Below are 13,075 nucleotides of genomic sequence, written 5' to 3'. Positions count from 1 at the left end.
GATGGACAACCACAATTACAAATGTTTTGATATAAATTTACAAACAACACCTAGTGGTATTCGAATGCTACAAAAATGAAATTACACTTCTAGCTAAAATTTTGTAGCCATTTTAAACAATAATTAACTGATATAATTCGACCATTGAAGCAGAATGAAGAATTCCTAGAGACACACCAAGGTAATTTATATGCATAATAATACAGGATTACATGTTGATAGATATTAGAAATACTCGAAAGAGATGTCTACCTCATTCTCCATATTCAGCAGATAATGCGTCTTCTGACTTGACCTGTTTTGTTCAGTAATATATGTGAAGCATTACAAATGGATCAAATATTTAATTTTCACAAAGAATACAATTTTGTACTGTGAAGGTTATGAGCAAAAACAGATGCATAATGTATTAAAATAACATTACATACCATATCTAACAATATATTGTTAATTAATTAAAATATACCCCTAAAATATTTCTCTCGTAAAAATAGAAATGATAAGGAAGAAGCTATTGAAACAGTTATTAATTAGTGATATTAAATATTTAAATTTGAATAATAAATTAAAATAAGCCTATTACGATATAAGTTTAATTGATTATCCATTGTAATTAATATAATAAATTTCCACCAAAGAACAGCTGCTTTGCCGGTCCCATTAATTTAATCATTTACATGTACGTACACATGAATTTTTTTTTTGTATATTGGATAATTTAAGTTTCCAACATACTATACAAGATAACTAGTAAACATCCAACTAAAACAACAACAATTATCACACTATACACTTAATACACACGGGGGTGTGATAAAATGGCCCCCCGATGTTCTCTTATTTATTTCGAAGAGCGATAAATTTTCCCGCGACGTTCTTTTGTTTTTCCGATCAAGCCGGGAGACCGCTAGTCTGACGGAAAACGAGAACGGACCACGAAACCGTCGCCGCCAAACAAAACACTGTCGGCCCGCCGTCGCAGACGCGATTGGTGCTGTTGGTGATGGTCGTAAAATCATGGACTACCGAGACCTGCGCCACGTAGTTTCAAGGGCAACTTCGATGGTAAAAAAACACAACCTAGGAGTAGAAAAAAAAACGCACACAATAGACAGCATGGAATAAATAATAATTTAGCCCGCACAACATACGAAAAAACTAACGTAATGCGCTATTAAAATAGATCCTTCTTGATGATTAATAAAGTCGAGTGTGTTTAATCGAAGTATTTCGTGATTTAAAAGTTTCATTGACAATGCTACTTTGGCTAAGACGAAAAAAACTTGAGGAGAAAGACATGTTCCTTTAAAGAGAAAAGAGAACAAGTAAAGAAACCGATTATTCATTTATAAAAGAACAAAGAAAATCTTAGACTGTTCAATAGACGTACGGCTTAGCATATAGACTATAGCATGCGGCTGACAGTTTCGATTGGTTTAATGTTAAACGTACAGTACCAGTCATAAATGAGGAAACATCCCTTGCAAAAGTGTAAGATATATAACAAACATTTCTCAAAAATAATTTATATTTTTTGAAAAACTACGAATACCTTTCATATGCCGTTATAAACAGATATATAACTAAAACGAAAAATTCAAAAATAATTTAATATCCTAATATTTTATGGCAAAACCTTTTATTTTATTACATTCTGACATCTTAGATTGATATCAATCTCATTCCAAGGGCATGTCGCTGTGGTAAAGAAGACGAATTTGTTAGCTATATTACTAGTTTAACTATTTACACACCACTTATACCAAATATTGAACTCACTCATTGGGATATCAAAGTACTTAAAATGATCTATAATATTTAAAATGTTTATAATCAACGCTAATACATAGCAAAACAAGCACTACCAACAAATAATGGCGCAAAATAACGGTTCAAACATTTCCGGGTTCGAATCCTGTAGTGGTGTGGTCGTAATTTTAAGTTTTTTTTAGTTTAAAATTTGATAAGAAAATGATCCCAGTCAGGCGAGTAACCAGGCTGGGTAAGACCGGATGAGTTCTAGTTCTAGTGACGGTAGTTCGGAGTCTACGTTAAGTAGTAGGTCCGGTCCAAATAAGCCCTAATTGGCAAAAAGGAGACTCTAAAATATTGTTTTGTATATTGTTGGAATTCGTGTCTCCAGTAAATTGCAACAAATCACAAACTCATTAAGCCGCAACTGAGCAGTGTCCAAATTCCAGTTAGATATATGCATCATTTAAAATATAACATCTAACAAAAAATATCATTTCTAACGTAATATCACGCATAGGCCTAAAAAGAGAATCTTGTTAATATCCCACGCAAAGTTTCAATCCATTTGAATATGGACCCTGCCCTACTGAAAAATCTATATTAAACAACAGATGAATTTTGATACAAAAACTGGATCCACTGTGATAATCCGATATGAAAAATTATGAAATAGTCTCAAGCTCTTCATTTAATAGAATTCTTCAGTCATCAGTCATTTTGCATCATCATACAAATTAATTTCTACTCGTTTATGCACTTTTAACCGAAAAAAGTCACCCACAGAAGGAGGGATACCTGCTTTAATGTCATTAAAGGATGTTTAAGAATACTGACTATAATAGTTATGAATATAAATGTTCAATAGATCATAGCACCATAACTTCTAGCTAATAATCGATTCTAATGATTCACTTCTGGTTTACTATTATATTTCAAGATACATTACACTACATTCATATATTTAGTCTTCTTTTGTCTTATTATAACTAGACATCACTAAACCACCATACACCACAATTAACAATCTTCAATTCTCTTCAATCCTCTTTTATATTCGAAGCAAGGTTTCACAAATCTGTAAACATTGTCCATATTTCTTGTTATGAGATTCATGCAACATCACTCTTTGAGGAAATTTAAACGGACCCTAAATTGGACAATTGTGATTATTTATATTCAAAATGCGAGTAATAAAATAAGTAGAAATTATTATTCAATATTTTTCAACATGGATGAAGGGTACCTATTATTATTAAACATTCTAATATTACTCAATTAGTCCCAGACCTTGCTAATAAAACAACAACATTGAGGAAAAAATCAACAGATATATTCAGATATAGTGCTCTTTTCGTTTTCAATTTACACAACTTCGGTAAACACTTCCTCAATTCATTCAATTTGGTCTTAGATTTCATCGACTTGACCATTTTTTCTTTTGCACTTAATGGGGGTTTATTCTTTGGCCATATTACTAGACCTTTATTAAAGCTACTTGATATATATTCACTGGAATTAGTTTTGTCACCTTCAAGGTAGTCAATGAATTTTTCCTACTCATCCCAAATTATAAATGCCATAACATCTAGTGTTTCAGTTTTTTTGACTTATTGTAGATTTTTCACCAGCTACAGTCTACTCAGCTGATGGTAATTTTGGTTTAGATGTGAAGTCATGGACCAACTTCATCTACTCAACAAATCGGTTCAAACAGTTTTATGTATGTTGCTTCAATAGCTTTAGACAATGCTTTGAATCATCGATGCGTTATTGATTTTCATACTGTCGAGTATGAGTAAGTCTCGTGAGGTCTATTGCTTATGACACCTAAGAATATATATCAAATATATATTATAAAAGTATGTGAGAATTGTGAGAATTTTTCCTCGATAATTCCTTTATTTAAAGGGCAAATATATTGTAACTACATTTAAATTAAACAGTTTATTTCCCATAACTTACTTGAATAATCACAAGGCTAAACGTAACAATACGTTTTTGGTGTTTACAAATAGAATTTTTAAATATATCAGATATTTATTATATATTGTTATATACTAGTAAGTTGACAGCACTAAGCATTTTTCCCTTAAAATTTAAACATGGTAGGACACAAATTGCAATTGGTGATATTGATATGAAATCAGATCAAAAGAAATTACACAGATAATCGCATTAAATTTACATGGGCATCTAATCTGTGTTGTAATCTATGTACATTATGATATCCATGTAATAGGGAGACTCATAATAGAAACACATGATATCATAATCATTACTTTTATCTAACTGTCATCTTACAAACGTTCTTTTTGTTCTTCCGAGCTAGACATTTGTACATATTTCGTTTAAGACTTTGACTAGGAGATTCCTTTCTTGCCCTTATACAAAAAAACATTCTTAAAATTATTATGCTTCTTTCTTAATAAGCCTTGTTCTTTTTTAAACATAATGACAGCAGAAATGTTTTCGACAGGATCTTTATCTAACTAAAAATTGGTGAATAAAATCTGCTAAAACTGTCTCGATACAGGAGATTACAATTATAACTTGAATGATGAAGGGAAGCATCAATGGTGGTTTGTTTATGTGGTTTTAAAACCACGCTATTAGTTACATTTTGGCTTAACTCCATTGCTCATTCTCTATCTTCTCTTCTCCAGTTTCTATAAAGAAGTCAAAATTGACTTCATTCTTAGATTGAATGATAGATGGCGAAAATAGGAAGTTAACGATGGACCATTATACTGCAGTAAGTAATTTTATGTTACGAAAAAACCACGCAAAATTCAAGAATGTTAAACTCTTATTAATTATAGAAATCCCAGTTAGTACTTTTCAATCTTACATATTAAATTATTTAAACAATATTGTTCGGAGCCAATTTTTAAAATGTTTTTTTCTAGCAAATTGATTTGCTAACTCAGATCAACTTTGACTTACAGATTTAAGTGCTAATTAATCGATTTGAAGCCGGCTTGGTGGCGCAGTGGTAAAGGCGATGGGACGGTCGTCCTGTTGCGATAGCCGCGGGTTCGAATCCTGCTGGGGCATGGTCGTAAATTTATGTTTGTCATTGTTCAATATTTGTGAATGTTCTAGGCAAGAGTGTAAAATCCGACAAGGAAAATGATCCCAGTCACTCCAGTAACCAGGCTGGGTAAGACCGGATGTCTTCTGGGATGATTTCTAAAGTTGGTCACTCGCCAGTCGGTAGGCTTAATGCTGAGGACAGTGGTTCGGAGCCCACGTTAAACTTTAAGCCCAGTTCAGATAAACCCATAGTTGGTAAAAAGAGACGTTAAAATATATATATAAAAAAATTGATTTGAAATCGCCCTCTCTAATGTTAAACAATTCAAAAAAAGCAAAAATGAAGGTATATTGCATGGTTTCCCATTAATCTATCGAATAAATATTAACGATTAAGATTAACATCTGAATCCATCTACGCCAAAGTCAGGACAACCTTGAAGTCTCGAGATTGGGTAATTTTTTCGGGTGCAACGGGTGCTTCTGCGAGCGAAATTAAAAACGATCAACCTTGAAAACTTCCGCAGCGAATTAGACTTGCAAACGGTCTTCCTTCCACGGTTATTTATATTCAGTCATGTTATCAAGCCATTCGACTTTGCCGTGGCATTTTTGATCATTTCTACGCTATGTCGAAATATTCGGCTACCTTTCCAGTAGCTGGATGAACACGTCTGCTACGACCTTGCGAATTAAATGAATTGTATAACAGCCATTAGCATTTTTACAGTTTATAGGATTTTTTAGTATTATTTTTAATTTCAAGGTGGACCGAATGGTAATGTTGGAAAGCTCTGACCTCCCTTCTTGCTTCGAATTATTTTTAACACAAATCTACCTGTTGTTCAGTGACTTAACTAAAACATAATTATGTGCAACTTATAATTCTAGTTAAATCGATTTTATTTTAATTATAATTGAATGACTGACAAAAATGAAAGCTGCTTTAAACATAATAAATGAAATGTTTTTTCAACTATCTGGAACTATTGCAGTGAAAAAAAGGTAAAACACAAAAATTGTCATGTTAATTATAGAGAATTTTCGACAGACTAAAATGCCAAGATGACTATTGTTTCACCAGAATAATTCATTGTTTATTTATTGATTGAGCCCTGTGGTTCGGAGTCTACGTACTGTAGTACCAGTAGTGAAAAGCCATGAAGAAAATGTACAATTATAACAAAATAAACAAGCTTTATCTGCTTTAACATTTTTATCACAGGGACATTTAATTCAAATGGTTTTTATAATAAAATATATGAAATTAAAATTGTTATTTTATCTTTTAATATAACGTCACAGTGTCGATAAAATATTTTAAATAATAATTAGCGTTTCATATCTCAATTATATTATCATAAATACAATAATAAATTCCCATAATAACTCTCCTTGATTGATCGAGCTTCATTTAAACAGGAAGCAGAAAACATTCCCAAATTTTCCTAAATACAAGGTTTCGACACCAATTAAAATTGAAATAGGCCGGAAGAGAGGAACGTAAAATGTAATTTAACATAATTCTGCTATGTTATAAAATTTCTGCTATTATTTCTGAAAGATCAAGTTACAGTGTCAGATATATCAAAAAATTGGAACAAAAATTTATGGAATATCAGGATTCTGTCTCAATCAAAAAAATTAATAGGGAACAATAAAAAAGTCCTTCGAATAATATCCAGATGAATATATCTGGTACAATACATTATAATTTAATTAATTACATAACGTAGTATATTGAATTTAATGACATTGTATTATACTTAATATACTGTAGGATGTGTTTTATTGTTTAATTAAAAGAAAAACTTAAATCATCTTATACTCGTGGAGGATTTGTATACGTTAGTTTAGATGATTCATCTTAAAAACCAAAGAACACTTTCAGTAATTCCAAAAGATCGAAACCATTAAGAGATATTACTATATACTGCGATTGGTCTTGAGAAAACCAGTCTTATACAAGCAGAAATATATCCAGATTTAGCCCCTTTCGAATGTCGTTTACCATCATCGATAGCTTATGCAGTCTCCACACAAAACGCTAACTTTAACAGTTATGAATATATCAAAAAATAACTTTATAACTGGGTCTCAAAAGATTACCACTTTTCTGAAAGGGTATCCATGAATATCCAGGGGTTCTTATTAGTTTTTTTTAGTGTTTTAAAACATTCACCATAGTCAATTCATGACATTCACATTCATGATTAAACTTGGACTGTATTACTCCAGAATTTGAAGAAATCTATGTTAGGGCTACATTAGTTCAGTTTTCGGGTGCTTAGCAGAACATAAGGCACAAAATAATTTTAATACGTATTACATCCAACTACAACAAACATCTACATACGACTGAATGTAATAAAATCATCGATGTTTGAGTTCCACACGAAAAAATGGTGAAATATTTAATGAGTTAAATTTAATGGCCGATTTAATTCAATGATTTGCGAATCGGCACTGAAAGGGTATGAAATAGCGATTTTTTATTTTGAACTGAATGAAACTTTGACAAGCGGTAAAAAGTGGATCATGTATGGTAATAATGTGTGAAAAAATCGTGCTCGCAGACTGGAGAAGCTTTACAAAAGGAAGGAGAAACTTTTATTTCCTTACAATGCCTGGATGAGCACTAAGAAAGGCGATCAGATAGAATAGACAAAACTGGGGGAATTAGAAAGGAATTATTGGTTATTTACTATTCAAACCTAGTAGATTCGTTAATTTGACTCTCTATTATCAACCACAAATTCAGATAAGACATAAATATTTCAAAATGGAACATTGGCTCACTCAAGGCAATATAATAATAAAAATAGCATAGGGACAACAAAAGTTGACAAAAAAATAAACGTTAGAATAACATTTGATTGGGTTTTGTTGGTCATAATATTTATTAATAATTCGTTGCAGATTCTTTGTTTTTCATGATGAAAATAGAAATGGTTTTATTCCTGGCCCAGAGTTAGTGTTTCCCTGCAAGTCCAGAGGCGACTACAATGTAGAAATGGATACAATGTAGCTCTGATTTAAGAATCCGTTTTTAAGAACTAAGAGGTTTTCATCTGTTTTGTTGAAATGCACCATACCTTAGCACACTGGTGGAAAAGATACAAACAAATTGATCAGCAAAGACTATATTGAAGGAATGGCTTGAATAACAAAAAATTCCATACCAAAGAGTGCATTAAAAATTTTATATAGTAAATATAAATGAAATGTTCATTTGCGTTTAATGTAATTTAGTATTTTAGAAATAGGCCGAAGAGTGTTCCTCTCTATCATATCATATTTGATCTGATTAAATTCGTATGCGGTGTGGAAAATAATTATTATATGTGAACTATGGAAAGAAGCATTGTCTGTAATAACACCTTTGGTTTGGATGAACTCCATGAGACATACCGATTGACAAATGGTGAAATTGTGTTACATAGATTGGACAATAATATCAATGACTAAAACTTTCCGGATGTAAGAATATGATCTAATGCTAACAATTACCGAGACAGGGTGTCGAAAGTGGAAACAACGAAAGGTAGCTATATAATTAATATACAATAACGGTATGATAACTGTGTCCCTAGATTTGTATGTGACAGAAAATACATGACCATTTGGTTAAAATGTATGAGGAGAGAAAGAATACTTACTGTTTTGCAGATATGGTAAATGTATTAGGGAGAATTCAGTTGTTAATCTTCGTTTCATCAACAAAGTACAACATTGAAAGCAACAAAAAAAGTTAAGGAGAAATACAGTGATATTAAGACTTGGTGACTTGATAAGGAAACACTGTAACGAAGGAAACAGCGAAAAAGATAAATATTCTCTCTAATGAAAATAAAATACTAAAATATATTTGGATATACAATTGTTAATTAGATGGATTTATACAATTGTTAATTAGATGGATTAGGCCTCCAGGAGATATCATACAACACATTAACATATCTAGAACTCTACCTCAACGATAATATGGAAAAAGAGCTCAATGTAAATATAATGAAACACAACCCTAACCTGCATACTATTGTGATAGTGCAATAACTGTCAATTAAGTCATTTGTCATAAGTTATATGCATTAGATGTACTCATACATTTTATTTGATAATATATTTGTTTCATTATTTTATTTAGATTAGAATTTTCAAACTCAGAGTTGTTGCGGCAACATTGCGACATTTTGACGTTATAAATTTAGATAGCGTGAGTTCACTGTTTTATTAAACGGGATATATGTACCAATTTTTCTTAACCAATGGCCTTTTAAAGCTAAAAATGATCAGAATAAATGCATGCATAAAATAAATATATCGTTCATTTACGAATTAGTGCAGTAGTTTGAAGAATTGACAAAAAAATACCGAAAAGAGTTAATCAAGAAAAATCCATTTCATTTCCACTAATATTTAATTTAGGTTCACAGGAATAATAAAAAACGTCCCGTCTGGAACAATATCTGAACTACGCTGGCCTGCAACTATACTACTGCGTAGTAGACGGGTCGTAGGGTAAAAGTGCTCCGACCCAGACGCGGGACATTCGGCAAATCCCAATTCGTGGAAATTCGGCGGCGGAGTCGGCCCGTGGGTGGGACCCCGGGCCCCAAAATGGAAAACCCATCCCGGCCCAACATACTGCCTCTACCTCCCACGGCTAGACGGATTCGGATCGATACAGCTCCAAGAATAGTGTTTTTTTATTGGCGATAACAACAACAACGAAAGAAGAAGACCGAATCAGATAAAAAAGACGAAATTTGATAAATTCGCTTCGTTTACATACATTAACTTGAAGTTATAGCGGGGGTAATTCTTTTTAAATTATTTTTTATGCTTGCACAACTTTACAGCTTGTAAACTTTGTAGAGATCTAAAAGGTGATATATCAAAGACCATTAGATCTCTTTTATTTACACATTTATACTAAAAATTGTGAAAATTATTCTTTTTACACTTATAAATCAGTCTTTTCATTTTCATTGTGCTAATTTATTGAGCAGTTTTACAGTTATTTTTGTAGGTTTAAAAATAAATAAACATGTTTGTGTATTAATTGACAGACAAAATAATATGAACACCATGCAAACAAGATGTACAATTGTTGCATGTTGACAGCACGACTGTCGTCTCAACAATACGACGCCTATGTATTGGTTGACATCGTTAAAACAAGTGATCTGTGAAACATATGATATCTTAGGCTTCGGACAAGGGAAAATTGTTGGTGTTCGGTTAGCAGGAGTTTGTGATGAAAACTATTGAATTGTGGAACGTTTTACGAGCAATACTGACCACAGTGACGACATAGTAAACCATCATCGGCGGAAGAGGAATAATGTAAAACCCAAAGTTAACTGATAGAGACCGACGAATATTAAAAATAATTTTAGCCAGACAACATAAAACAACGGAGGCAATATTAGCAGTAGTACTCAATACCAACTTGAGTAATGCTTTTTCGATAAACACAGTTCCACTGGAAATCAACCTAAACGCAATGGTAAATGGTGCAATGATCATAGAACCTGGACACTCGATAATTGGAAGAATGTGGTATGGTCTGATGAATCATGATTTATATTGTTTCCTACGGTGGCACAGTGTGATATACCATGGGCAAAATTAACTAAAAGCTGAATTTTTACCATTTCAAATTTGGTATTTGTATTGAATTGTTGGGCAGTTTAATGGTTGGCATTTTACCTTGGTGGGCCACGCTTTTGTTTAGCAACGCTTCAAAACTTTGACATGTCAACATTAACGATTAAATAAAGTGTTGTACATTTTACACAATATAGAAATGAACTCTATTCAAGTTGGTAAGTACTTCATATTCTTATAGATAAGTTCTGTTAAATTTTTTACAGTTACAGAAATATCTAGCCAAATTTGTATAAATCTTACAGCATTTTAAACTTTGTTCGATTTTTTAGAAAAATCCATTTACGTCGCATCAATAGTTTTCGATTTGGTACATCCAAAAAAAATTGAATTGCTGTGGGTTGCGTTTAACACAGTTTTTTTAATGGCGGATGTTACAATAAAAAATAAAGATTTAATAGACATCTGGATAGAAACTCCAAACGGTCATCGAAAACAGTGTCGGTTTATGAAAAAATATTGTCACTTCTTAATGTTGAGGAACCATCAAAACGTTTGAAAGATAAGACAATGAATTATACTAAGGTTTTTCGATTAAGAATGGCAACTAAATATGAAAAAGTTTATCTCGCAATACCATCTTTGGATATAGACCAGCTTAATTCCAGTTTAAATCGGAACGGAAGTCCCCGGGTTATTTTTGAGGAGGCCTCAATTAAAACAAAAAGAAGGCGCACAGCTGAGTTAGCGAAAAGAACTCTAGAAGAGCTACAGTTTGCTTCACACGTGGTATCAGTATCAAGTAATTGGGTTCAATCTACAATATCTCACTCAATGTTATATTATCAATATTCAATCAATATATTGACATCAAACATTACTTATTACACATTTATTTTTTAAACTTGTAATGGAAAAATATATATACATATATTTTTGAACTTTTTTAAAAAACAAAAAACCCAGAAATCTTTTGTGATGGGTTGCGGCTCTCTGGCCCGCTAGCGAACATAAGACAAACTGCAATAAAATGCATAATTTCCAGGTTTTTCTTATGACCGATTTAGATACATGACCGATAGATATAAAATATCTTAAGTATATTTTAGTATATTGTTTGATAATGCATTGAATTATTAATAACCATTTACAGAACTAAAATTGATGCTTTTATTTTTAAAATATAGAATTTTGTTCTTATACCTTATACCACGTCACACTGGTTGGGTTTATATATGGAGAACCCCAAAAGAAGAGTATGGGAGGTTAAGTTATGATGGGGCGGGAATATTTCCGGTATTCAACTGGTCCTCTCATTTACATCACTGGCCGAGTTACTACATTCTTACTATGACTTATATGAAACACTGTCAGGTTTAGTTTTGGCTTGAGGGGCATCTCAATATCATCAAACATTCTTGCCCAATACAAACGTCGGACAACATAATTGAATCGTTATGGAGTTTTGGTTTTAGGGTAAAGAACTAGAAGTAGATTTCCATCTCCAACATCGTTGGAGCAATTGGCAGGTTAGACTATATGAATCAGACAACACGCTGGAAACTATTCAGACACTCTATGAATCTGTCCAAGCAAATGGTGGCTCAATACCTTATTAATAAATAAACATTGTATATATGTCATATTTTCATAATGTTTTGTTCATACCCTGTAACAGGTTAATTGAAAAGGCCCGGCTTCACATATAGATGGCGCTACTATAATGAAATCTATACGTTTTTTAGTTAGCCTTAACCCTCAAAAGATGCGTGTACAAATTTGACAGCTGTCGGATCATTAGTTTAGTGAATTGTAGCATTTTGAGTGAAGCAACTTATTATTATGAAAAAAGTTGATAAAAAGGAATTTCGCGTGTTGATAAAATATTGCTATTTGAAGGGAAAAAATGCAGCAAAAACTTGGCTTGATGCCGAGTTTCTGGACACTGCCCCAGGAAAATCAACCATCCAGGATTGGTATGCTTAGTTTAGACGTGGTGAAATGAGCACCGAAGACGGTGAGCGCAGTGGACGCCCAAAAGAGGTTATTACAGACGAAAACACTTAAAAAATCCACAAAATGATTTTGAATGACCATAAATTGAAATTGAATGAAATTTGAAGAATTTGAACCATTTAAACAATTATTAAGCAACCTAACCTAACTGTTAAATTCGTTGGTTCCTCGCATAAAATAATAGATTCAGTGTACACAGAAATTAACCACTGAACCCTTAAAATGTAATATTCAATATTTAATTACTTTTCTCGTTTATTACTATTACATTTAGTTGTTGATATCTAATGAAAATGCAAGTTCTTTTTTTGAGTATATGGTTCGAAGTCGTAGTGTTTTTACAAGATCAATATAAAAAGATAATATACCTAATCATACAACACAATATACAATAAAGTGCTATAAATGGTATTGAATCTCAAATCTTATCTCAAGATCTTGAAGAAAATACCTATCTAGTAGATGAAAGGCCTTATTTTACAAATGACTATATTTAGTACGTAATAATAAAATTCCAAATATTTCGCATTACATCGAGTTATTTACCATTATTTTTCAAATATAAACAGCGAACAATTAATAACGAATATTCAAAATACTTGTGCATATAGTATATTAGGACCAATAAGACAAAATTAATTAATTAATAAAATGATAC

General features: G+C 32.0%; 1 protein-coding gene across 11 annotated transcripts in view; it reads right to left on the bottom strand.

The window, feature by feature from the left end:
- Positions 1-13,075, bottom strand: part of usp (retinoid X receptor ultraspiracle) — a 93,556-nt gene that overhangs the window by 70,566 nt on the left and 9,915 nt on the right. For 2 of the 11 annotated variants that reach the window (XM_076400878.1, XM_076400886.1), the window contains exon 1: positions 688-990. The exons of 3 other annotated variants lie outside the window; for them this stretch is intronic. The gene's annotated coding sequence lies outside the window, so the exon portion shown is untranslated. Of the gene's footprint in view, positions 1-687; positions 1,003-13,075 lie in introns of those variants that run through there. 6 more of the 11 variants (XM_076400880.1, XM_076400877.1, XM_076400881.1 and 3 more) reach the window with 5 other exon arrangements.

The sequence above is a fragment of the Rhynchophorus ferrugineus genome, unplaced genomic scaffold (genome assembly GCF_030347505.1).
Source record: "Rhynchophorus ferrugineus isolate W39M unplaced genomic scaffold, kcgeb_rfMv2 rfM3, whole genome shotgun sequence".
NCBI lineage: Eukaryota > Metazoa > Arthropoda > Insecta > Coleoptera > Curculionidae > Rhynchophorus > Rhynchophorus ferrugineus.
The sequence above is the reverse complement of the archived record's forward strand: the minus strand, read 5'-3'. Positions and strand labels throughout refer to the sequence as shown.